This window comes from Lepus europaeus, chromosome 13, assembly GCF_033115175.1.
Source record: "Lepus europaeus isolate LE1 chromosome 13, mLepTim1.pri, whole genome shotgun sequence".
Lineage (NCBI taxonomy): Eukaryota > Metazoa > Chordata > Mammalia > Lagomorpha > Leporidae > Lepus > Lepus europaeus.
In genome coordinates this window covers 42,742,320-42,766,953 of record NC_084839.1, presented here as the reverse complement: position 1 = coordinate 42,766,953, position 24,634 = coordinate 42,742,320, and the positions used below count along the sequence as shown (strand labels likewise).

Below are 24,634 nucleotides of genomic sequence, written 5' to 3'. Positions count from 1 at the left end.
GGGGACCCGGATTGAATTCCTGGCTCCTGGCTTTGGCCTGGCCCTATCTGAATTTGGGGAGCTGAGCCAGTGGGTGGATGACCTCTCTCTCTCTGCCTTTCAAATAAATAACATTTTGAGGTGCTCCTGTGCTCTAACCAGTTGGAGCTTCCAGGGAGAGGAAAGTTCCCAGGAAAAGCCCATGTCAGTGGAAATCCCCGGGCTGTGGCCACTCTGAGCTGGAGGGGGCCTGGGGATGCCAGCCTGGGCCCTCGTGGCTCTCAGTGACCGCTTACCAACTGGCCCATCTGAGGTCACTTGTAGAGGTGCCCAGTGGAGTGTGGGGTGAGGGGCATCTTTGCACCAGGGCTGAGCAACCAGGGCTTCTGGCCCCAGCTCTATCATAAGCTAAGCCAAGACCTCGGCATGTCCTGGAAACCTCCAGGGATTACAGATCTGCTCTAGGTCCTAGGTCCTGGGCACCAGTCACCATTGCTCCCCTCCTGATGGTAGGTGGGCTCCCAGTGCAGCTGGGGGCACTGCTCTCCACTGGCCTTTCCTCTCTCCTGCCAGTCAACACTGACACAGTGAGTACCTCCGTTGGGCCGCGCACAATGGATGGGCAGTATGCTGTTTTTGGATGTATCTTTAGAAGTTGTATTGTGTTTTGGGGGCGCAGTGTGGTATTTCCGGGTACACGTTTGTAGCTCCCAGTGCTCACCGTCTCTGTCAAGTGCCCTCTGTGGCATTGTTGGGGTCTCCCTCAAAGCAGCCTCCTTGGATGTTTCACCGGCCACGGTTTGTGCCACCGTGTGTAAGTCAACACCAAGTAAACTCAGTGCCTTAAAGAACTCTGCTCCCTTCCCTGGGCGAGCTGCAGCCTCCCCTGCCTGCAGCCCTGAAAGCTGGTGTTGGCCAACACCGCCCCCTTGTGGTTGCGGTTGGTCTTTGCTGAGAGGCTCTCAGCCCGGTTTTCCCAGGTATTCTTGCTCCTGCCCACAAGACCTTTGGGGTATTTTGGTTTTGTTTTGGAGAATGCGTGGTGGCAATGCAGAGCTGCAGCCGTCACTGTGGGGAAGTCTGGGTGCCAGGAGGAGACTGAAGGTGCAGAGGGGTGTTTGCAAACAGGCGTGTCCGGAGGGGCATGTGGTGTTGGGACAGGGGGGGCAGGAAGCAGGCGGGCGACCCCTGGAGTCTCCTTCCACCAAGCAGGTGGCCTTGGTGATCTGGGCAGCAAACAGCTGCATGTATCCTTGGGTCTGGGCTAGGACACCAGGCCCTTGGAGGAAGGCAGGGCTGAGAGCCAGGGGCTTGTGGGAGACTGGGGCAGGAGGAGGGGAGGGTCTGGCGGGGCACAAGGTTGGAGGCTGGTGGTGAAGAAGAGGATGAGAGCAGGTGTTCAGGGGTGGAACTGGGGCTGACACTCGCCAGGACTGGGGCGAAGCTTAGAGGGAGGCAGCCCCGAGTCCAGGGAGCTGTCCGATCCTGCAGGTGGCTCACAGGGAGCTGAACTTGCCAGCAAGGATGGAGGGCCTCCAGCTGTATGGGAGCAGCTGGCACGTGTCTCAGCTTCCAGAACATTCCACAGCAGGCCTGAGCTTGGTAGATGCTGAAAGCACTTAGCATGAGTATCTTCTCTGCCAGCCCCACTCCTCCCCTAAACTTGCCTCCCACCCACTGAGCCACACTGAGCTGTGAGGACGGCTGGTCAGGGTGCAGTGGCCCCCTCTTCCCAGACGTGTTTGCCTGTGAACTGGTATGGGGGACTCTGAACCCTAGTGGCGGGATTTTCGGTGCAGAAGCAGGACACGGGAAAGGGGGGGGGGACACGACTGGGAACTTCTCCACCCTCGGATTTTCTCTGCTCACCACCTTCAGACGTGACCTTGACCTTCTCTGGTTCACTTGGCTCCCCTCCACACTTCCTGTTTTGGGGCTTTGTAGCATAAGCTGCATCTCTGTAGTGTGCCCGTCACCTCCACACACTGCTGGTGTGGTTCCCATGTTGCTGCATCTCCAGACTTCAGCCGTCTGGGAAACAGGGACTGCCTGACTTATGTCTACTCTAGCACCTAGTGTGGCATCTGGAACCCAGTAGGTGCACAACTAGATGCTTGTTGAGTGATGAGTGAAGCAAGACAAACTGGAAATGACTACAAAACCAAAGCAAACAAAGGTGCATATCTTTAGGCGCCCCTCTGATAGAAAATGAAATCTATCATTGGTTTATTGGCGTTCAAGGGTATTTTTCAATCCCCCTGCCTGTCAGGTGCTCCATAGGATTCTTCGGAATCCTGGACCCATCAGGATCTTCTGGTCGCAGTACCTCCTCTGTCCAGGAGATGGCGCACGAGGCCAGCAAGAGTGCTCTTGCTGGCGCCAGGCCAGGCAGAATCCGGCCTTTTCATAAAAGAGCCCATCACACGCCTGGAAGCTTAGGACTGGCCTCTGAGGCAGCTTGTGTGGCTGGGCCCTGTGAGAGGGAGCTTTGGAAGGGGGTCTGTGGGGTGCTGACAGCGCTGTTCTCCCTAACCTCCGTGAACGGCGTTCCTGGGGGCTTCACGGGGAAGGAGCTTTCCAAGTTCCCAAAGGCGCCTCGGGACGTCGCCCTTCTGGCCTGGCCAAGTGCACCTGCCTGGGCCGTGGCTCCTGGTGCCAGCTGACTGGAAGCCCCTGTTGGCATCGGGTCTGTGTGCTGCCCAGAGCTCAGTCCAGACTTCTGGCCCGGGCTGATGGCAAAGAGGCTGCGGCCTAAGGGAGCGCTCTGGGAGTTCGCCCGCCCACCCTTCCGGCTCGGACCCGGTCGTAATCACCAAGGGGAGGCCGGCCCTTCCTGTCCCCTGCCCCCAGAGGCTCGGGGGTCACCGTGGCAGGAGGTGACCAACGGTTCCCTGTCCGTGTGTGCAAAGCGGTTTTCAGGCTGCAGCCACCCCCTGGGCCATTGTGACCTCAACCTTCCCTTGAAGCTGAGCTGGGCTGCGGGCCAGGGCGGTAGTGGGGACAAAGGCACCCTGTTTGGAAGGCCTGGGGCTGGCCCCTGTGTTTCCCTGGATGGCCCGACACCCGGGTGGGCCTCCTGCAAAGCCACATGCCCTCCAGGAGGTAACGGAGAGGGCCCCTGCCTCGGGCCTCCTGGGGACCCTCAGCCCCCCTGTTGCTGCCGCCTGGCGCGGGGCTGCCCCTCTGCCGCTCGTCTGGCTGGTGCGGGCTGGGTGCCTGGGGGGGGGGGTCCTCTCTCAGTACAGCTTGCCCGGATTTTTTCTGGCTGAGCAGGCGGGTGGGGACCTGGCTGTTGCTCACCAGGGAGTTACTTCTCCTTGGGGTCTCTGAACCGTGAGTGAGTGGCACGTGGCACCAGATCTCTCCCTCCTTCCCAGTGTCCGGGCTCCTCTGCCGTTGGAGTTGCAGGGTTTCCAGGAGCTGGGGATGGGGACTCCTCCTGTGGGGAGATGGAGCTCAGCCCTGGTGAAATCGGGGGTGGCACCTGCAGTCCCGTGGCACCTGTGACAAATAGGGGCCGCATGCAAGACAGGCAGCGTCTCTGCAGGCTTGGAAGGCGAGGCGTGCTAGAGAGGTTCACACGCTGCACGTTCTGGACCAGGGGGGCAGAGGTGAGGGAGTGGCGAGAGCAGTGGCCCCCCAAAAAACAAATCCATGGGCACTCCTACGAAGCAGTGCATCATCTTCCCGGCTTCATCAAAAACCGTGCATGGGCACGAGAGCACCAGAGACTTGCTGAGGGGTCGGAGCGCGGAGGACCTGGAAGACCTGACTCGTTGCTTTGGAGAACGTTGCTTGGTGATGAGCCAGGACCACGTGCAGATGGGGCGGCTGGCCAGGAAAGCCTGGTGCCGGCGGAAAGTTCAGCTTCACGGCTGAGTCCTGTGTGGCTGCTCACTGGGACCCACGATGAGCTGGGGAGAACAGAGCCCCCCGTGGGCGGGGCTCCAGTCTCGGGGTCTCTTCGTGCTTCCCAAAGGGGCTCTACCGACTGCATGGGCTGCCAGTGGGTTGAAGCAGCGGGCCTGTTGAACTCTGACCTTGGCCTTGAGGAGATTCACCCGTGACAATGGCCTGCGACTGGGGTGGGCTTTGCTTCCCTGGGGGCCTCGTGTCCTCTCCCTGCCAAGCCAGGCCCAGCAGCTTGGGGGCCAGGTGGGGAACTGGGCCGCAGCGGGAGCCTCTGTGTGGGGATGGAGACCAGGAGTCCCGCCTGAGTAGGAGGAGATAGATAGCAGGGAGGGGAACAAGTGTCAGGGCGCAGCCAGTGGTTAGTGTGGGGGATGGAGATGCTTGTCTACTGCGGCTCTCCTGGGGTTGTGATCTCTTGGGAATTGCTTCATGGCCCAGGAGAGCCCTGGCAGCCGCCTAACAAGGGAGTCCTGGGAGAGTGGGCAGCAGAAGAGGGTTGTGGGAGCCTGCGGGAGGAGGTGGGCAGGGGGCATCCCTGCTCCGCTGCTGGCCCCTCCTGCCCCGCCCTCCCTCACGGCCTCCACTGTCCATAAGGTGAGGGTGCCTGGCTGGTGGACCTCACGGCCCGTTTTGGGCCCGCTGTTCTGAGATTCACTTTGTGCTATGGTCCCCGGCCTGGAGCTGGGTGCCATGGGGCATAGTGCCGGAAAATGCCCAGACTCTGCTGTGTGGACAGGGCGGCCACAGTTGGCCACTCCAAGTCCCTCGCACAAGCAGAACCCTGGTGTAGTGGGCTGGTGCAGAGCCCTGCATGGTCTCCTGGCTGGCTTGAAAAAGCGACTTCTGAGAGACGGTTCAAGACCGATCGTTCCAACGCCCTTAGAAGCAGCACAATCCCTTTTTCTTAGGATGACTGGTGGGGAATTGAGATAGGACGGATACAGCTCGGGCTGTTCAGATGGAAGTTCCCAGAGAGCTCTCGGCAGCCCTGCTCCCTGCCTGGGTGACCCCAGGCCACGAGCGGTGCAGCTTGGCCGTGGCTGACCCGAGGCCCAGACAGTCCAATGACAGAGATGGGGACACGGAGGTGCCTGGTTCTGGGTCCATGTGTTGCTTTTGCCTTTTATGGAAAGTTGCTTGCAGAATCACAGCGTGGTTCTCCTGGTGTTGTGTGCCGCCTTTCGCTGAAGATACTGGCAGGTCACTGGGGCCCGCTCTGGAACGTTCCCCACCCAGGACATCTTTTTTTTTTTTTATTTTTTATTTTTTTTGACAGGCAGAGTGGACATCTTTAGTTATTTATTTTGAAAAGATTTACTTACATGAAAGGGAGAATGAAACACAATTTCCATCCGCTGGTTCACTCCCCAAATGGCTGCAACAGCCAGGGCTGGACCAGGCTGACACCAGGAGCCTGGAGCTCCATCTGCGTCTCCCACGCAGGTGCAGGGGCCTGAGCACTTTGGCCATCTCCTGCTTTCCCAGGCGCATTAGCAGGGAGCTGCATGGGAAGCAGAGCAGCCGGGACTTAAACTGGTGCTTGAATGAGGATGTCGGGGTCTCAAGTGGTGGCTTAGCTCGCTGTGCCACAGCGCTGGCCCCCAGAAATTTCCTTTAGCAGTTCATGTAGGAAACACTGCTTTCTCTCCAGGGACTGCTCAGATCTTCACCTAAAACAAGCAAACAACCAAACCACACTCTCGCCCCCAGAGGGACCGGTCCTTGCGCAGCTGCACAGCCCTCGGGGCATCTGCCCCCTTCTGCAGTGTGGGGAGGCCTTGGACCAACGCCCCGCCCCCGCGGCAGGCCCCGCCCCCGCAGCAGACCCTGCCCCCGTGGCAGACCCCGCCCCCGCGGCAGGCCCTGCCTGTGCGTTCCTGCCCCTAGAGTTCTAGGTTCAGGGAGACGCCACCCCGGAAGGCCATGTGGAGCGCAGGCCGACTCCCTGCTGTGCTGGCGGCTCTTGCTGGGGGCCAGCGTGCTTCTGGGGCAGTGACCATTTCTCCTGGGATCAGAGATCTGGCAGTGTCAACACGGCCGCGCGCTGAGCTCTGATTGCCTGCCATCCCCGTGACAGCAGAGGCGGCAGCTTGGGAGATGAGTTGGGTGGCGGGATTCTGGTGGTCACTGCTGATGGCCTAGCCTGGGCCCTCTCCTGCCCTGTCGGTGGTTCATTCTGCAGGCACCCAGTTCCTTGACGATGGTGCTTCTCCCGGCTGGATTGGGTTTCCTGCATTGGAACCCTGGCTGACATGCCTGGGTCTCGGGGATGCCTGCGTGCCCCGCTCCTCGTTGAAGCCGCGGGGGGTCTGAGTGTCCGTTTCCACGCTGGCGCCCCCTGCTGGTGGCGACCTCTGCGCTCCAAAGTTCCGCGTGCTCGCGTGTTAGTGATGGCTTCCAGCCGCCCCAATGGCTGGCGTCCGGTTGAGGTTTCCTCACTTGGTAAACCTTTCCCTCGCTGCCGCTGGACCCTCACGGACACTGTGGGAGGTCCACGGGGCAGGTCTGCCTTCGTGACGAGGCCATGGGTGTCGCGTTCAAGGGCACGGGCGCCGGCACCGACGGCTGCTGGTTTCCGGAAGGGTGTCAGCCAAGGTTGTGGGAGCTGAGCCTTGAGGAGCGAGAGGTGTGAACACAGACGGGCAGCGCTGGACTTCGGTGGTGGAGGGAAAGACCCGCCTGGAGGCCTGGAGGCCCGAGCGGGAGCTGCACCTTCAGCACGGAATGCAGGGGTCCTGCAGCCCGTGGGATAGCGGCGGAGATAAAGCGGTCGAGGGGAGCCTGGTACTGCCACCTGCAGGCGGTTTAGGTGGTCCCCTGTGGGTGACCCAGCGGCCAGCGAGCCACCTGCCTGAGTGAGCCCCCTGGCACGGCACGGTGCGGTGAGATGAGACGCAGAGGGGACTGTGGGAGGCTGTGCTGGCTGATGGCCGTGTGTGTGTGTGTGTGTGTGTTGGGGGCAGGGCACAGGGACAAGGGGAGTGGTGATGGTTCCCAAGTGTAGGGCCAGGGAAAGGGAGTGCTTTGCAATGACTGCCTGGCCGATCTGGTGTGGGAACAGGTGTGGACATGTTGAATTTGAGATTGGCTGGTTATCTAGGTGGGGAGCTTGAGAGGTGTGTCTCTGTAGGTTCACATTTAATATGCAAAACATTTTCATTTGAAAGGCAGAGAAAAGATCAATCTTCTATTTACTGGTTCCTTCCCCAAATGTCTGCAACAGCCAGGGCTACACCAGGAGCCCAGAATTCCATCTGTGTCTCCTGTGTGGATGGTGGGGGTCCAAGGACTTGAACCTTCCCCCACCGCCACCCAGGGTGCATTAGCAGGAAGCTGGATTGGAAGTGGAGCTGACTCAAACCCAGGCATCGTAAGTGGCAACTTGTGTGCTGGGCCACAGGCCTGGGCTGCGTTTTGGAGAGTGCAGCGCTAGGATGGCAGGGTGTGGTTGCCTCCAGGGTGTGTGTGTGTGTGTGTGTGTGTCTTTAAAGAATCAAATAATCAGGGACAACTGAGAGGAAGAAGTTGGGTTGGGAACTTGAGGACAAATGCAGACGTCCAGAACAGCCCCCACGGGCTGGCAAATGAGGGTGAGCAGGAGCGGCCGAAGCTGTCCCTCTGTGGGCAGTGTCCTGCGTCGTGGCGAGGATCGGCTTCAGCAGTGCTGGTGTAACGAGTGAGGGTTTAGGTTATTCCAGGATTAGGAGTTTGGTGGTGGGACAGACGTGATGGAAAGACAAGAGGAGGTTCGAGAGGAGGTGATTAACCAGAGAACAACAGAAGGAAACCCCTACAGGGTGTGGCTGGATGGGCAAGTCAAGTCGGGAGGCACCGGCAGACTTGGGGGGCCAGGTGGGGTCAGAGACCAAGGGGTGCTGATCGGGCGTGGTGTGGAGGTTAACCCTGAACGCAGAGAAAGTTCTCCCTGCTGGGAAGATGGAAGGTGTGTTGTGGGGGATGCGCAGCCGGAAGTGGCAAAGAGGAAGGTCGCTGGGTTGGGAATGTTGGGGACCTGGTGGCCGGGGCGGTGGTTACCATCCACACCGGCAACAGTCTCCCAAGACGGCACCAGGGGCTGGGCCGAGAGGAAGGCAGTGTGAGATGAACCACTCCCCATGCAGGGGCCCAGGCAGACCCTGAAAAACGGGGAGTTGAGACAATGTGACACTGGTCCAGCCACTAGGGCGGGGTTCACCCGGAAGCTGAAGTGGGCCAGCCCGGTCAGGGTGGGCCTCTTTCCGAAGCCCCTTGCTGACCTCCTGTGCTCACGTGGCCGCGAGCTGCTGTCTGTCCTGCTTACGTGCTTCTGTCCTGCTGCTGTCCACTTACGGGCTCTGGCTTCCACGATCTCGTCGGCCTTGGAGGACAGGTGCAGCGCGCTGTGAGGGCAGGGATTCTGTGGGCTGGAAGTGGAAGATTGGCCACATTGTAAGTGACATGGGGGTCCCTTGCCTGGACCCCCCTGGGGGGATGGTGCTTTCTCCTTCCTCTGCAGTTTCAACAGGAGCTCCCTGTTCCCAAAGTTCAAGGTCTAAGCATTGCTGTTAGATTCCCGGGCGTGTCCCCTCCTGAGACCTTGAGAGTGACAAGTGTCCATGAAACTCGAGCTGGCTCAGGCCCCGGTGACCTGGCAAGTGTGAGGAAACACAGGAAAGGGGAGATAAAAACCAAAGTCTCCAGCAGAGTCTTCCCGCAGGATGACTAGAAACTGTAGACACAGGCAGATATTTAATTTGAGGTGGAACTTTATTTTCCTTGTATCAGGATAACAGAGACCTCCGATCAAAGCCTTTGGGACTAATGACAAAAAATTAAATTAAGTGTAATTACATGCCACTCAAAGACCCCTGGGAAGCCATTCGAATATGCACAGAGGCAGAGTGCTGTTCTCCAGGCTGGGAGAGGCATCCTGGGGAGCAAGGGGTCAAGCAGGGGTAATTGTGTTTGATAAACTCCATCAGCACTTCCCAACCACTGTAATGGATCTGCTCAAACAGTGGGAAAAAAGGTTGCATGCTGTCCCTTTGATGATCCGAGTGAACAAAAGAAGAAATAACCAAGTTTCTAGAATCTGGCCAACTTCAAGGCAAGACCAGGTACTGAATTATGGAAGATACTTCTGGTTTCATTAATACGTACATGGTGGAGGGGCCCACGTAGCCTGCAGGTGGATGGCAGGTGTCTGAATGCCAGGGACAGGGGCCTGCGGTTGCCCCTGGAAGGCGGGTCCAGCGTCTCATGGTCTTTGGTGTCCTCAGAGAACAGGGGTGAGCCTTGAGGAGTGCCGTGTCGCTCCCCTGAGCGAGCGGGTCTTGCTATGTTTTTGTCGGTGTCCTTTGATGAGGTTGTCTGTGTTGGTGTCTCTTTGGAGTGGTGCTAAAAGCCAGCTTCAGTTCCCAGCCCTTGGAGACCTAGGTCGGGAAGAAGTAGCAAGCAAACCAAAGCCAAGGCCTAGCTCAAGCCAAGAACTAGTTCTGGCTTGAACTGGTTCACGCTATTCTTGCCCGCAGCACTGTCCGTGCCCCTAAATAGTTAGCTGCCCATTGTAACCTTGACCTCTGCCCCTCTCCAGGGCTCCCACGGCTGCTTTCTCAGGCGCTGGGATCCAATCCCTCCCTTCTCCCAGACCTGCCTCTTCTCTGCCTTGTCCCGTGGTCTTCCCGGCTCAGCCCAGCTCCTGGGCTTCAGCCAGAGCCACCTCTGACTCTCCATTGTCTGATGGCAGCCACCGGAGCAGCCTCCTGCGACTGCCCTCTGACAGTCCTCCCCAGCCCCAATGCCCGTCACGGCGGGCCCTTCCTGCTGTCGCTCGCCTGCTGTAGACATGTCCTCGCTGGACCCCCTGACGCTGCCTCCTAGCCAGCCCACCCTTTGTGCTGGGGCTGGGATCCTCTGAAAACAAAACTCGCCCCCAAGGGATCATGCTACACATGGGCCGGTGGGGGAGAGCAGAGACTGCATTTGCAGGCCAGGTCTTGAACCCCAGATCCACTACACCCCGGCCGTGAACCTGGGTGGCTTTACCCCTACGCCACAGTGCCGGCCCCTCGTTTAATCATTTCTATACTTAAATCTGCTGGGGTTAGAAAGGCAGTTATCAGAACACAGTACTATCCTCTCTACTTGCGTAGCTTGTGGCTTCTGAGGTTGGGTTCCTAGTTCCTAGTTTCTTTTATTTATTTATTTATTTATTTTTTGACAGGAAGATTGGACAGTGAGAGAGAGAGAGAGAGACAGAGAGAAAGGTCTTCCCTTACCGTTGGTTCACCCTCCAATGGCGCCGCAGCTGGTGCGCTGTGGCTGGCGCACCGCACTGATCCGAAGGTAGGAGCCAGGCCCTCCTCCTGGTCTTTCACGCGGGTGCAGGGCCCAAGCACTTGGGCCATCCTCCACTGCACTCCTGGGCCACAGCAGAGAACTGGACTGGAAGAGGGGCAACCAGGACAGAATCTGGCACCCCAACCGGGACTAGAACCCGGGGTGCTGGTGCCGCAGGCTGAGGATTAGCCTATATGAGCCATGGTGCCAGCCCCTAGTTTCTTACTGATGGGAGGATACCCTGGCCAGCCACAGGGCTTGGCTCTGCTGGTGATGGCGGGGCTGGGCCCAGGTCCCTCACCTGCCGATGGGCACCCTCAGCCACTCCTCTGTAGGCAGTGCTGAGTCGCACGTTGCCTGATGTTTGGTGACGGTCTGTTGCCTCTGCCGGTACATCAGTGTGCTTCCACGCTGGCTTCCTTAAGATACATAAATGCATTCTTCTCCTGGCTTCTTAAACCCTTATACAAATTTAATGTGACTTGGAAGAGGATAAAGCCCTGAACTTCTGTTTCCCTTCCATGTTTTTTACTCTGGGACATCTATCACTGTCAGCAGTGTTACAATGACCCCCCTGGTCCTGTGCCGCCTCTGCCCTATATGGAATATCAGGGAGGGGACCGGCCTTGCATAGGCAAAACATGGGAAATAGTGGCTCTCGCGATTTTGATATCAAGCTACAAGTGACAGTGATCCCCGCGTGACAACAATCAAGTGAAACGGGGGGCCGATGATTTCTGGTTTAGTGCCTGGAGGAAAAAAAATGAGGGCTACAACGAGGGAGCGGGAACCCAGGAGCTGCCTGCTGATCTCCCTGAGTGAAGCAGGTGGAGTTAGGTCTGGGAAGCCACCGTGGCTGGGTTTGACGAGAGAGGAGAGAGGGGAGGTACACGGAATTCTGGAGCTCTGCAGAGGGTCTGGTAGTGAAGGAATGTGAAGGGACAACCCAAGGCCTGGGAGAGCCCCCTGAGAGGGCACGGGGAGCACTGGCCACCCACCCCACGGAGCTGAGAACATGCTTAGTCCCAGCAGCCAGACTGAAAACCCTCACAACGCACAGGGTTTTGCGCAGACCAAACAGGAGCCTCCCTTTGGAAATGGGAAAAATGAACCCTAGACGCAAAGCTGCCTTGATGCATAAAATCAAGGCCTATTAAGGATCTATATTTTCAAATACTTGTATCCCAGAACAAAGCTTAAGAATAATGACGGGAATATAAAATGTTCAGCACCCAGTGAGATAAAATTCACAATGTCTGGCATCCAATCCAAAATTTTCAGGTAATAAAACCCCCACCACCACCAAGGAATATAACCTACAATGAGGATCGCCATCAATCAGCTGAAATTGTAAAGTGGCACATGATAATTAGAGATAAAGATTAAGACAATTGTGGCTCTAGCTCCTGTCCCCAACACTGCAGAACAGATTGATTATATTAAGTGGAGACATGGAAGATAGTTAACAAGATACACTTTTCATCTCTAGAAGTTCAATTTATATCTGAGATGAAAAATGTGCTCGATCGAATTAACGGCAGATTAGACATTCCAGCCGAAAGGACTTATGGGCCCGAGATACAGTATTAGAAATTGTTCACAGTGGGGTAGTGAAGGACTTACAAAATGAACAGAGCATCAGTGAACTTGGAAAAAACTTCAAGTAGTCAATTATATATACAGTTGGCATCCCTGAAGAGAGGAGATGGCCAGTGCCGCGGCTCACTAGGCTAATCCTCCACCTTGCGCCAGCATACCAGGTTCTAGTCCTGGTAGGGGCACCGGATTCTGTCCCGGTTGCCCCTCTTCCAGGCCAGCTCTCTGCTATGGCCCGGGAGTGCAGTGGAGGATGGCCCAAGTCCTTGGGCCCTGCACTCCATGGGAGACCAGGAGAAGCACCTGGCTCCTGCCTTCGGATCAATGAGGTGCGCTGGCCGCGGCGGCCATTGGAGAGTGAACCAACAGCAAAGGAAGACCTTTCTCTCTGTCTCTCTCTCTCACTGTCCACTCTGCCTGTCAAAAAAATAAATAAATAAAATAGAGAGAGACCAAGAAATTTAAATTATGGCTTAAAAATGTCCATATTTGGGGCAAGTTAATGGCGTAGAAGTTAAGGTGCAGGTTAAAACACCCTGTCCCATATTGGAGAGCCTGGGCTTAATTCCCGGCTCCACTCCTGATGCTGGCTTCCCACCAGTACGGGCCCTGGGAAGCAGCAGGTTAGGGCTCAAGTAATTGGGTTCCTGTCCCCCAGGTGGGAGATGGATTGACCAGTGGGCTCAGACCCAGCCACTATAGGCATTTGGGGCATGAAACAGCAAATTGGGAGTGTATATGCGCTCTGTCCTTCTCTCTTGTATGTCAAATAAAAGTCCAAATTCAGTAACCAGTATAAATCCACAGACACTCAATAAACTCAAGTGCAAGAAACATGAAAAAAGCTAAACTAAGACACCTTAAAATTCAGCTGTTTACTACCCCTGAAATAGAGAAAATCAATGGGGCCTCAGTAGGGAGATTGAGGTAAGAATGACAGCGGAATTCTCGTTGGAAGCCCGAGTGAGAAGACAGCAGAGCAATAACTTTAGAGTACTGAAGTATTTTTTAAAAAGATCTTTATTTCTTTGAAAGTCAAAGTTACAGAGAGGCAGAAGCAAAGAGAGAGAGGTCTTCCATCTGCTGGTACGCCCCCTAGATGGCTGTAGTGGCCAGAGCTGCACCCATCTGGAACCAAGAGCTTCTTCAAGGTCTCCCATGCAGGTGCAGGGATCCAAGGACTTGGGCCATCTTCTGCTGCTTTCCCAGGCCATAGCAGAGAGCTGGATCAGAAGTAGAGCAGTCGGCACCCATATGGGATGCCAGCACTGCGTGCAGTGGTTTTACCTGCTGTGCCACAGCGCCGGCCCCAGTACTGAGGGTGTTTTGTGTGTGTGTGTGTGTGTGTGTTTTAAAGCCAAACTAGAAGTCTTATTCCAGGACAATATCCTAAAAAGCACAAGTGAAATAAAGGCTTTATTGGTCCAAAAAACCCTGAAATAGTTCCTCGCCAGCTCACTCCCGGGAGAGCTATGAAAGGAAAGTGATACCAGAGAGTAATCCTGGATCCACACAGAGCGGTAACGAGGGCCTGGCTGGTGCCTGTGCCACCGCTTCACCTCCCCTGGCTACGTCCAGGGCACCAGAGTGAGAAGCCGGGACCGTGTTCCAACACCAGTGGGTGACTTTCACTACCACGGCCCTGCCAGCTCCAACCGCAAAGATGACGCAGAATGGAGACTTTTGGCTTGGCTTGAAGGTTGGAAAATTGGATGCTAAGATTGAAGACAGAGGTAGTTTAGGAACATCTGCAGCAGTGGCTGGCCCAAGTTCTCTGCAAAGTATCCTACAGTCGTTAACTGTGCTTTCAAGACAGACAGCAAGCAATGGACTGACTTCTTGGTTTAACTGTTAGACTTGAATATGGAAGTAATACCAAAAAATACAAGGACTGAGTACCTGTTAATGCAAAAAAAAGTGTGGACGATGCAACTAAAAATGCGGAGCCACTGATCCATTTGGAAGTAAATAATCCCGATTTCAAGGGTGGTGTGATGGCTTGGGCTCACCTTCTTCAGATTCGGCGTCATGACAATGACCTGGGAATGCTTAAGACAGTCTGCGTTTTGGTTCAGCCTGACACAGGGTCCGGTGGCTAAAGCAAATCAAACAAAAGAGGGCTCTCCTGTTTCTTGACACAAACATGTTCTTGGTTCTGACACAGAAGATGCAGTTCTTAGGAAGCTGCTCAGCTTCTGCAGCTGCTGCAGACAAAAATGAACGGAGCCGGGCAGCTTTCAGGCCAAGACAGAGCACAGACCGGGGAACGTGGAAAGACGAACACTTGAGGATTTCGGCTTCTCCCCACCTTCACATCTGGGAACCATGTACGCTTCGGGCATGTGTTTGGAAGTCAGATGTCACATTTGCATGGGACAAATCCCAGAAAATTGTGTTCTAGAGGTTTACCATCACTTTTTTCTTTAATAAAGTTTGGGGAAGTGAAGATGGAAAAGATCGCCCTCAACATCAGATACCACCCAGATCGCCCACAGCTGCGGACTTGGCTCCAGAGCAGAGGTTCCCAGGACCCCTACTCGGGTTGGGTCACTTGGTTGAATGACTGACAGATCCCAGGGAAGCGCTGTGTTCAGCAGTGCACAAGGAAAGATGCATATGAACGGCCGGAAGGAAAGGTCCAGGAACGAGGTCTGGAAGGGCCCCTGCTCCTGTGCAGCGGGCACATGGGTGTGGACCTCAGCCCAGATGCTTTATGAACGGTGTGTTTTAGGGGTTTTTAAATGGAGGCTTCATCACCAGGCATGATCAATCACTAACACAATTGCCAACTCCTCCCCCCTTCCTGGAGTCTGAGGGGTGGGGCTGAAAGTTCAAGCTTCTGATTATGGCCAGAAGCCCACCAAGAGTCACCCCATTACCAGGGAAATCCTGAGGGAGCTGGGACCTCTGAGGATCACAGTCAATGGGCAAAGTGCTCTTAGCATCACCAGCGCTTAGTGAGTCATCAGGGATTTAGGTGCTCTGGGTTGGGAACGGGGGCAGAGGGGATCTATAGATAATAAACTGCCACACTATTTCACCCACCCCATCTACCCTGCAGCAACCACTGTGCAGTCTTTGTTTTACTATTTATTTGACAGATAGAGTTAGAGAGACAGAGAGAAAGGTTCTCATTCCGTCGGTTCACTCCCCAAATGGCCACTATGGCTGGCGCTGCGCCGATCCAAAGCCAGGAGCCAAGTGCTTCTCCTGGTCTCCCATGTGGGTGCAGGGCCCAAGTACTTGGGCCATCCTCCACTGCCTTCCTGGGCCACAGCAGAGAGCTGGACTGGAAGAGGAGCAACCGGGACAGAATCTGGCGCCCATATGGGATGACAGTGCCGCAGGTGGAGGATTAACCAAGTGAGCCATGGTGCCAGCACTGTGCAGTCTTGATAGGTCATAAAAGGAAATATCAAAGTCACCAGAAATAATTCAAAAGGAAGAACAATAGCAAGTAGTCACCAGTAAGGTAGGTTTAAACTCGAGCATCTCCGTGACCACATCAAGTAGAAATGCAAGCACCCAAATGGAGAGGCAGATACTGTCAGGTTGAATGAGAAGTGAGACCCAACTGCATACTGCCTACAAACAACTAACTTTGCATAGATTTAAGCATTGCACTTAAAGGTGACTAAAGATCTGCACCCTAAAAATAGGTTTAAAGTAAAAGGATGAAGAACACACAGCAGCTATAGTCGCTGTGCTGATGTTAGACGAGAACGGTGACCATTACTGGAGATAGAATCATTTCATAATGGAAAAGGGCTCAGTTCATGAAGCAGACAGCTGTAGACTCTGGTGCACCTAATAACAGCTTCAAAATGTAAGAAGCAACGAACTGAGAGGACTGCAAGGAGGAGCAGAGCCACAGAGCGAACAGAAAACCAAGAAGAGCATGGGAGACTCAAACAGCATTGCCAATGAACTAACATACATACTTTATAGAATCCCTCCACCCAGCAACAGCAAACTATACATTTATTTGAATGTTGAAAATTCCCAAGCTTGAACATTCTTAGCCATAAAATAAATCTCGATACATATATAAGGATCCAAATCATATGAAATCTTCTGTGATTTCAATTGATTGGAATGGGAGAGGGAGTGGGAGATGGGAGGGTTGTGGGTGGGTGGGAAGTTATGGGGGGGAAAAAGCCATTGTAATCCATAAACTGTACTTTGGAAATTTATATCTACTAAATAAAAGTTTTTTTTAAAAAAGAAATCATTAAAGATGTTTGGACAATCTCCCAATAGTTGAAAGCTGTAAAATACACTTCACAATAACATAGATCCAGTAGGGAAAAAAAAGCTGGCTGTGAGGGAAGAGGGAGAAAAATCTCTCAGCATCCTTGGGGGAAAACCGAAAGCAAAAATGACTGGTATCAACTATGAGAGGTGATACTGCCATTAAGATAATAAGGGCACATTAAGGGGAATTTGTAAAATAAGATTTTATTTATTTGAAAGGCAGAGTTAGAGGGAGGGGAGAGAGAGAGCTTCCATCTGCTGGGTCACTCCCCAAATGGCTGCAATGACCAGAGCTGGACCAGGCTGAAGCCAGGAGCTTCTTCTGGGTCTCTCACGTGGGTGCAGGTCCTTGGGTCATCTGCTTTCCCAGGTTCATTAACAGGGAACTGGATCAGAAGTGGAGCAGCAGGAACTCAAATCAGTGCCCATGTGGGATGCCGGTATTGTGGGTGGTAGCCTAACCCACAATGCCACATTGCTGGCCCCTAAGGAGAGCTATTCGGTTAGTGAACGTAACAACTTAAATGGACAAATTGTTGAAAAAGACAAAGTTTTTTTTTCACTCAAGAAGAAATGAATAACCCCAGTGTTAGATATGCATTTGTGTGTGCCCAGAGTGGACTGGAGTCATATTTTTACCAACGTGCAGAGTTCCAGCAGGCCAAACTCGTCCGACGTTCTCAAGCGAGTGTGCACACTCACGCATCCACATGCAGAACACCTTGCACACGCCAAATTGCCCTCCTTGTTGAAAACTGCATGTTCCCCAGGTATTTGCGAGGGTGGGGGATGTGTGCTTCTGTGAGGGACACTCCAAGGCTGGGCCAGAGGGGGCCTGGTGACCAGGAGGCCCCACCCCTCCCCGGTCTCTGTCTCCTGTCCCCTAGAAGTTCTTCAGAGCTGAGGCTGGGGCTCTAGTGTGATGGCTGTGGGGCAGTTTCCCCCAGAGTTGTGAGCGACTTGAACTTGGGGCATCGCAGTCTGTCCCAGCCTCATCAGTGGAGTTGCTGGGCTCCAGTGGCCACTGGCTGGGAGCTGGAGGGAGGCGGGGCCGAGGTCTGCCTTGCATTCCTCAGAAATGTGTCAGCAGGAGACGCTGCCACAGTGGGAGATGAGACACAATGAGATTTAGGCTGCGAGAGAAACGGGAGCCCTGGAGTGAGACAGGAGAGGAGACAGAGGCCCTGGGTTTTTGCCCCAGGACTGTGGGTCGATGGGTGTCCAGGAGCTGCGGGTACCCGCAAGGCAGGGGCCATGGAGGTGGAACCCATGCTGCCTTCGTGGTTCCGAGACACGTACCATGTAAGGTTTTCCTAAGCATTCAGCATCCCTCTGTGGCTGGAGGACTTGGACTGTATATCAGACTCATAGAAGTGGTAGGTGGGAATAGGCACCAGCCGTGTTCCGGCTGCTAATGCCTGGAAGCATTTGTGTGACGAGTTACTTATGGGTGCTACAGATAAGCTCATGGTGCTGATCCTATTGGATTATGCAGGACCCGTTGGGGTGTCTGGTAATGTCTCTGTTCCCACGTCATTCCCCAAGTTCCTAATGAGTGCACTCTGTGTGTGTTTTCCAGTGCTGGTGGGTTCCCTGGGCCTTGACCCAGCACCCTGGCAACCTGCCCACCCGCCCCCTCCTAGCTTCCCAATCCAATGAAAGTGAGACAGAGCTAGTTAGAGGAGACTCAGAGACACATGACTGGTGCTCTGAGGGTGACCCCTCCAGAGGCAGGGCCAGTGTGGGCTGGAGTTTGGGAAAGGACTGACTTGAGCTGAGTGAGGGCGAATCCTGGTCTGCAGTGTTTACTAGGCCATCCCAGGGTGACTGTCGCTGTGCGCTGCACTGTCCCACAACTTCAGTGAAACTGACAAGGTTCATAAACTCAGCTAGAGAAGAGATAGGGTCTAGAGTTCAGAATGCAAGGGGCTGGAAAGGCCTGTGTGGCTCCATCTGTGAAGAGCTTTGGGGATCCCCACAGGGAGATGGCAGCATGGGCCCTGTGGGATATGAACAGTTTTGGGCCTCTGCACCGGTTGAACAGGGCCCCTGGGACTGTTCTGTCTAGGGGACTGGAGAAGAGCCACACCCAGGCCCTGGTCTACAACACAGGTGAAGTTCTTTAGGCTTTCTAAGCGTTGAGAGGGAACCTTTCAATGGTCAGATTGTGGGGCCAGTTAGGGTTGGAGCAACTCGGGAATGTTGCGGCGAGAGGGGTACTATTTGGAAGGCCCCCTATGGTCACATGTTTGTTAAACAGAGTTGCGGACACCAGAAGACATGGATTGAACCTAGAACCTTGGCCAGGGGGACTCCACGGAGCACTTGAACTTAGGATCCCATTCCAGGGGCTGTCCTGGGGCCTCCGTCTTGGGCACAGGGTCTGTTGGATGTGAAGCTGTGAACAAGAAACTGCACCTTCTACCCACCGAAGGATGACCAAGGTCAGGGCACCAACTGAAGTGGGGTACCAGTGTTTTGGGGTGGGTATTGAAAGCAGTATTCATGTCCTGGCTGGCATACCTCTTCTTGTGAGGGGTTGAGAAAATGAAGCGTCTCTCCCATGCGTGGAACCCTTGGAGTGAGCAACTCCTAATGCGAATCAGATTACCTGACCCAGCCCCAGTTTGTACACAACTGCTGGGGGGGCGGGGGGAGGAAACTGGCCTCCCAGAGGTAATGCTGGAAACGTAAAAGGGGTGATGCTGAAGTGATCAGAACTTTGTTTACATGAGTTCGTTCTAGGCAAGCAACCTTAAGAAATGAATGGAAATGGAAATGTAGGCCCATGGGGAGCGAGCGAGGGAAGTGGGAGAACCTGTTCTTCCAAAAGAGTCTCCCCTGATCATTTCAGTTATCTGCCTTCAGATGTGTCTTATTCAGTTGTTGCACCCATGGGTGCACATCTGAGAAGATGTACAGTATGGCCGTTTACTTATTTGGAAAATTTGTCATATTTGGAAAGCAGAGAGACACAGGGATCTTCTACCCACGGTTCACTTTCTGGATGCCCACAACAGCCAGAGATTGGGCCAGGCAGAAACCAGGAGCCTAGAATTCAGTCTGGATCTCCTACTGGGTCTTCAGGCCCCAAGTGCTTGAGCCATCATCTGATTGCCTCCCAGGGGGTGTGTTAGCAGGAAGCTGGAGCAGAAGAAGAGCTAAGACTCGAACCCAGGCACTTTGGCATGGGATGTGAGTGTCCTAAGTCATGTCTTAGCCACTGTACCACATGTCTGACCCTGTGCAGTTTTCTTTTTGTTAACCTCCTCTTGGCATTGTTACAGTTATTTCATGGGTTCTAAGTGATCCTTGCTCATGGCTGCCTCATGTTGTCAAGCATGAGCATTAGAGTTGAGTAAAATATTCCTCTTATGCTGGAGGGCAGGGCTGTTTCTGTTTATTTCCTATTAGAAACCGTATTGCTACGGCAAATCGAATGATCTCTTGAACAGGAATATTTGGGGTGCAAATTAGAGACTGAGTTAGGAAAGGAAAGCTAAGGCAAGGATTGAGAAGGTGGGTGTGGAAACGCAGAGCCACCACCGTGCACCATCGCAGGTTATTCCCTGCCTTCCTGGCTGTCAGTTGAGGTTGTACGTACTACTGGGTCCTTTGCAGTTTGCTCAGAATCCCCTGTAGCAGCTCCGCCCAGGTGCTGCGTCAAGTATTGTATTTTATTCTCTGTACACTGAGAGAAGAGTAGGTTCCTCTCTGTAGTGCCCGGATCAGAGATATCTGCGTCTTCCACTTTGCTAAAGGGATAATGGGCTTTCTAGAAGCTGTAAGCAATGATGTCTATTCCCTCTACAGTCTCCCATTCCTGGTCACACTGACAGAACTTCTGATGGGGAGAAGACACAAACCAGGGGAACTTCAGGTCAAAGGCCAGGGCATCCTTCCTTGCTGTGTGCAGACCCATGGAAAAGCAGTCACGTGTAGCCACACAGGAAAACATCCATTTTTCAGTGATTCAGGCAACTTTTAAACAAAACCAGGTGATGCATTTGGCACAGAGGTTAAGATGCCACTTGGGATGCCCGCACCCCCTACTGGAATAGCTGGGCTGGAGTCCTGGCTCTACTTCGATCCAGCTTCCTGCTAATGCACACCCTGGGAGGCATCAAGTGTTGGCTCCAGTACTTGGGTCCCTGTTACTCACATAGGAGACCCAGCTTGAGTTCCAGGTTCCTGGCTTTGGCCTGGTCCAGCCCCGGCTGTTGCATGCATTTGGGGGAGTGAATCCACATAGGGGAGATCTCTCTGTCTCTGTCTCCCTGCATTTGAAATCGATCAATCAATATATGAATAAGCAATTTAAAAACAAAAATGCTAGAAAGGAAAGTGTCCAGCCGTTACCCAGCTTCGGAGTGAACTCTGTGGTGGAGTCAGAGTCTCCGCCTTGGAAAGTACCTTCAGCCCCAGCTTGCCCTGCTTGCTGGCTGATCCCAAGGTCTCCTGGCAGATGGGCCTGAGTCCAACTGGGCTACAACCATTCCTGAACCAGAGAGGTCACTCCCCCCATGAGCTGCCTTTGGATGCTCTGGTTGTGGGCAAGTTTTTCTAGTTGCGATGTCACCTGCCTTCCTGGAGCTTCCTCCAGTGGCTCGCAGGTCTGCCCCAAGGAGCAACATCAAATAAACCTCTGTGTCCATATTTCCGCTTCCTGTGGGCTCCCCGTGGTCTCTCGTGTCTGCCCCTGGCCTTGTTCTTACTTGTTCTTTTTCCAGAAAGGTTCTGGCCAGTCTCTCCGGGGCAGAGTCCAGTTTGCCAATGTCTGGTTTAAAGTGCAGTCCCTATAATAACATTTCTGAGATTAGAACTTGATGACAAATCCTGCTCAGAGCCTCAGTGGGGGGAGGAAGCCTCCTTTTTAGTGACTTTTTCTTCTTCATGTGCAAGTAGAAGTAACAGAAGGAAACAGACCTCCCGACTCAACCCAGCTGTAATTATCCATTGGTGCTCTCATGGTGGTGCCAGCTACTTCCTGGATCGATAGAGATCCAGGGGGAAGTGGGGGGAGGGCACCAGGAAAGGAGATTTGAGCTTCACTTGCCTCTTCTGAGCGTATGAAACGGGCACTCGTTAATTGCCGTTCTAGAACTTAGGAGCTGCAGGATTCTTAGAGGTCACTTCCATCAACGCCTTGAAGTAAGACAGAAGTGATGTCCAGGTGTCTATGGGATCTTCCCAAGGTCATGGAGAGGTTAGCAATAGCATCCCAGCCAGAGGCTGAGACTCAAGGGTTCTTTCTGCAGCCTCCGAACCCTCTCTCTGCCTGCTCTTAGCCTCTACCTCTGCACCTCCTCCAGGACCCTGAATCCTTTGTCCCTCTGACATTATTCTTACCTGAAAGCACCTCCCCCCCACTTTTTTTCCCACGAGAATCATTTGCACTGTGGTTTATGAAGGAAGCTGACTTTAGCAATCTAGATGATGATGTGGTTGTCAAGAGAGAAGAGTGGCCGTTAAGATAACGTGTGCGTCTAAATATGTCAGCAGGTGCAAAAGCTGTCTTGTCCCACTGGGGCTACAGGAAATGTATTCACCCAAACATGCAGGTCACAGATAGGTCAGAGAGATAGCATAGTACCAGGGGTCAAACCAGCCGCAGTGTGGTTTCTCTAGATACATGGTCCCTCTAAGGTCAGGGGAACAGAATCGCCCATCTCCAGAAGATGACTGAGCAAAAACATGGGCACCCAAAGGAGAAAGCGCATTTAGACAAAACCGCTGCGGTGTCCAGGACTAGCTTTACTTTTGCACCCTGGTCTACTCACCGTCTGTTAAGGGTATTTCTTGGATGTTCCAATTTGTTGTTTGTTTCTCTGTGTTTCCATTCAGTCCGTCACCTATTCAGTCAACAACAGTTCTTGAATGCCTCCTTTACGCCAGCAACTTCCCTCTTTCCCGTCTATCTGTGTTCTGCTCTGAGTCCTCTGGACCTCATCCACAATCCCACATGCCTCTCTTGTCTTCTCCAGCCCTTGGGTTTCTTCCTTGATTCTTTCAGCTTCCTTTGGGCATTCAAGGCTCTCATGTGTTGGCTTTGCCATCTGGCCTTACCAATAGGTAAAGCAAATGGAGTGTTTGTGTAAACATTTTTTTTTTTTTTTTTGAGAGGCAGAGTGGATAGAGAGAGAGACAGAGAGAAAGGTCTTCCTTTTTACCGTTGGTTAACCCTCCAATGGCCGCTGCAGCAGGCGCATCGCGCTGATCCGAAGCCAGGAGCCAGGTGCTTCTCCTGGTCTTCCATGTGGGTGCAGGGCCCAAGGACTTGGGCCATCCTCCACTGCCTTCCTGGGCCATAGCAGAGAGCTGGCCTGGAAAAGGGGCAACCAGGACAGAATCTGGTGCCCCGACGGGGACTAGAACCCGGTGTGCCGGCACCACAAGGCGGAGGATTAGCCTGTTAAGCCACGGCGCCGGTTTGTGTAGACATTTTCAGCTGGTCAAGTTCACATGCATTGTCTCATTTCATCCTCACAACCTTCAGGTAAGTGTTCTTCTTCTCATTGCAAAAGCAAGAAGGCTGCAGGCTTGGAGAGATGAACAAACTTGCTTGTCCCATGGCTGAAGGTAGTGGTGCAAGACTGAAAACTCATGTTGGTCCATGGGACTCTAACCCTTCTACTACACTATACCTGTCAAAACCCCCTTTTGTCCTCTATGGTTTCTTTCTTTCTTTCTTTCTTTCTTTTTTTTTTTTTTTTGACAGGCAGAGTGGACAGTGAGAGAGAGAGACAGAGAGAAAGGTCTTCCTTTGCCATTGGTTCACCCTCCAATGGCTGCCGCAGCCGTCGTGCTGTGACCGGTGCACCGCGCTGATCCGAAGGCAGGAGCCAGGTGCTTCTCCTGGTCTCCCATGGGGTGCAGGGCCCAAGCACTTCGGCCACCCTCCACTGCACTCCCAGGCCACAGCAGAGAGCTGGCCTGGAAGAGGAGCAATCGGGACAGAATCTGGCACCCCGACCAGGACTAGAACCCGGTGTGATCTTTTTGCTTGGGCTGACCCTGAAGGAAGATGCAATAAACGTGTTGCTGTCATGAAGCAGTTTATTAGCCTACAGCTTCAGAGTTCACACCATGCCCTTTCCACTCCCAGAACAGAAGTTTGGGGTAGAGGAGGGCAGGGGAGGGGTGCAATCCAGTGATCTAATCGGAGCGTGTGGCTTGATCTATGACATCTAGTGGAATCCTGGACTTATCATTCAGGTACCTAAATATCAATATCAACTCACATCAACTTCATTATTTACACGGGAATTTTGCTTTGTTTATTGGTTTGTTTTATTATGTGGGCTCCGGTAGGTCTCTATGCTAGCAAGAGCTTAACAAATTAGATCCATATCCTTTTTTTTTTTTATAAGATTTACTCATTTATTTGAAAGGCAAAAATGACAGAATGACAGATCTTCCATCTACTGGTTTACAACCTAAATGGATGCAACAGCCTGGTATGGGCCAGGCTGAAGCCACAAGCCAGGGACTCCATCCTGGTCTCCCACATGGGTTGCAGGGGCCCAAGTTATTGGGTGACGTTTCTCTACCTTCTCAGGCACATTGATAGGAACCTGGATGGGAAGTGGAGCAACCAGGACTTGAACTGGCCCTGCAATATGGGACGCAAATGATGCATGCAGAGGCTTAACACACTGTGCCATAATGCTGGCTCCTGGTCCATACTCTTGATTCACAATTGTTACCAAGTTAGTGGAAACCCCTCCTATAGTGGGTGCCATACTGATGTGTTTACACAGTAATCATGTCATCTAGGAATAAATATAGTTTCGTATTTTCCTTTCCTGTTTGAATACCTTTTATTTCTTATTGAAGTAGCTAGGACTTCCAGTATGATGTTAAAATGGAGTGATGAGATTGGACATGCTTGCCTTTCCCTCCCAATCTTTGGGGGAAAAGCACCATTAAATACAAATTAGCTGTATTTTTTTTTCATTAATTTGATAAAGTTCTCCTCTCTTCCTAGTTTGCTGAGAACCATGCTTTTCCTAGTTTTTTGGAACCATGAATGAGTGTTGGATCTTGTCAGTTGCTGTTCTAGATTCATTGATATTTTCATATGACTTCTTACTTGTCAATGTGTTGGATTACATTGGATTGTCTTTCAAATGCTGAATGAGCCTTGCATACTTGGAATGAATTTCAGTTGGTTATTCTGTGTAATTATTTTTACACATTGTTAGATTCTCTTTGCAGTGTTTTAGTGAGGATTCAGACTGATCTATTTAAGCCAGAGCAATGAACAAATAACCATGCTTTCCTGGAAAGTTTCAGTGGCTCCCAAAGTAGTCAAGAAAGATATAAATCTCTCAATCATTTTCAAATCTCTCTCTAATCTGGCTTCAATTTGCCTTTTTCTACCTCTCTCCCACTACTTTCTTTGAAATACCACTATTTCCCTGAACTTTCTCTGTATTTTCTCACCTTTCTGTGTTTGGATACCTCCCTGCCTTAATTTGGTACCAGGCATAACTCTTTGCCATCCCCATTTTCTGAAAATAATAATCCTTCTTCCATGTCAGTCATTTCTTTTTTAAAAAAGATTTATTTTATA

General features: G+C 52.9%; 1 long non-coding RNA gene across 1 annotated transcript in view; it reads left to right on the top strand.

Moving 5' to 3' along the window:
* Window positions 1–24,634, top strand: part of LOC133773058 (uncharacterized) — a 110,921-nt gene that overhangs the window by 12,958 nt on the left and 73,329 nt on the right. The gene's annotated exons all lie outside the window — the stretch shown is intronic.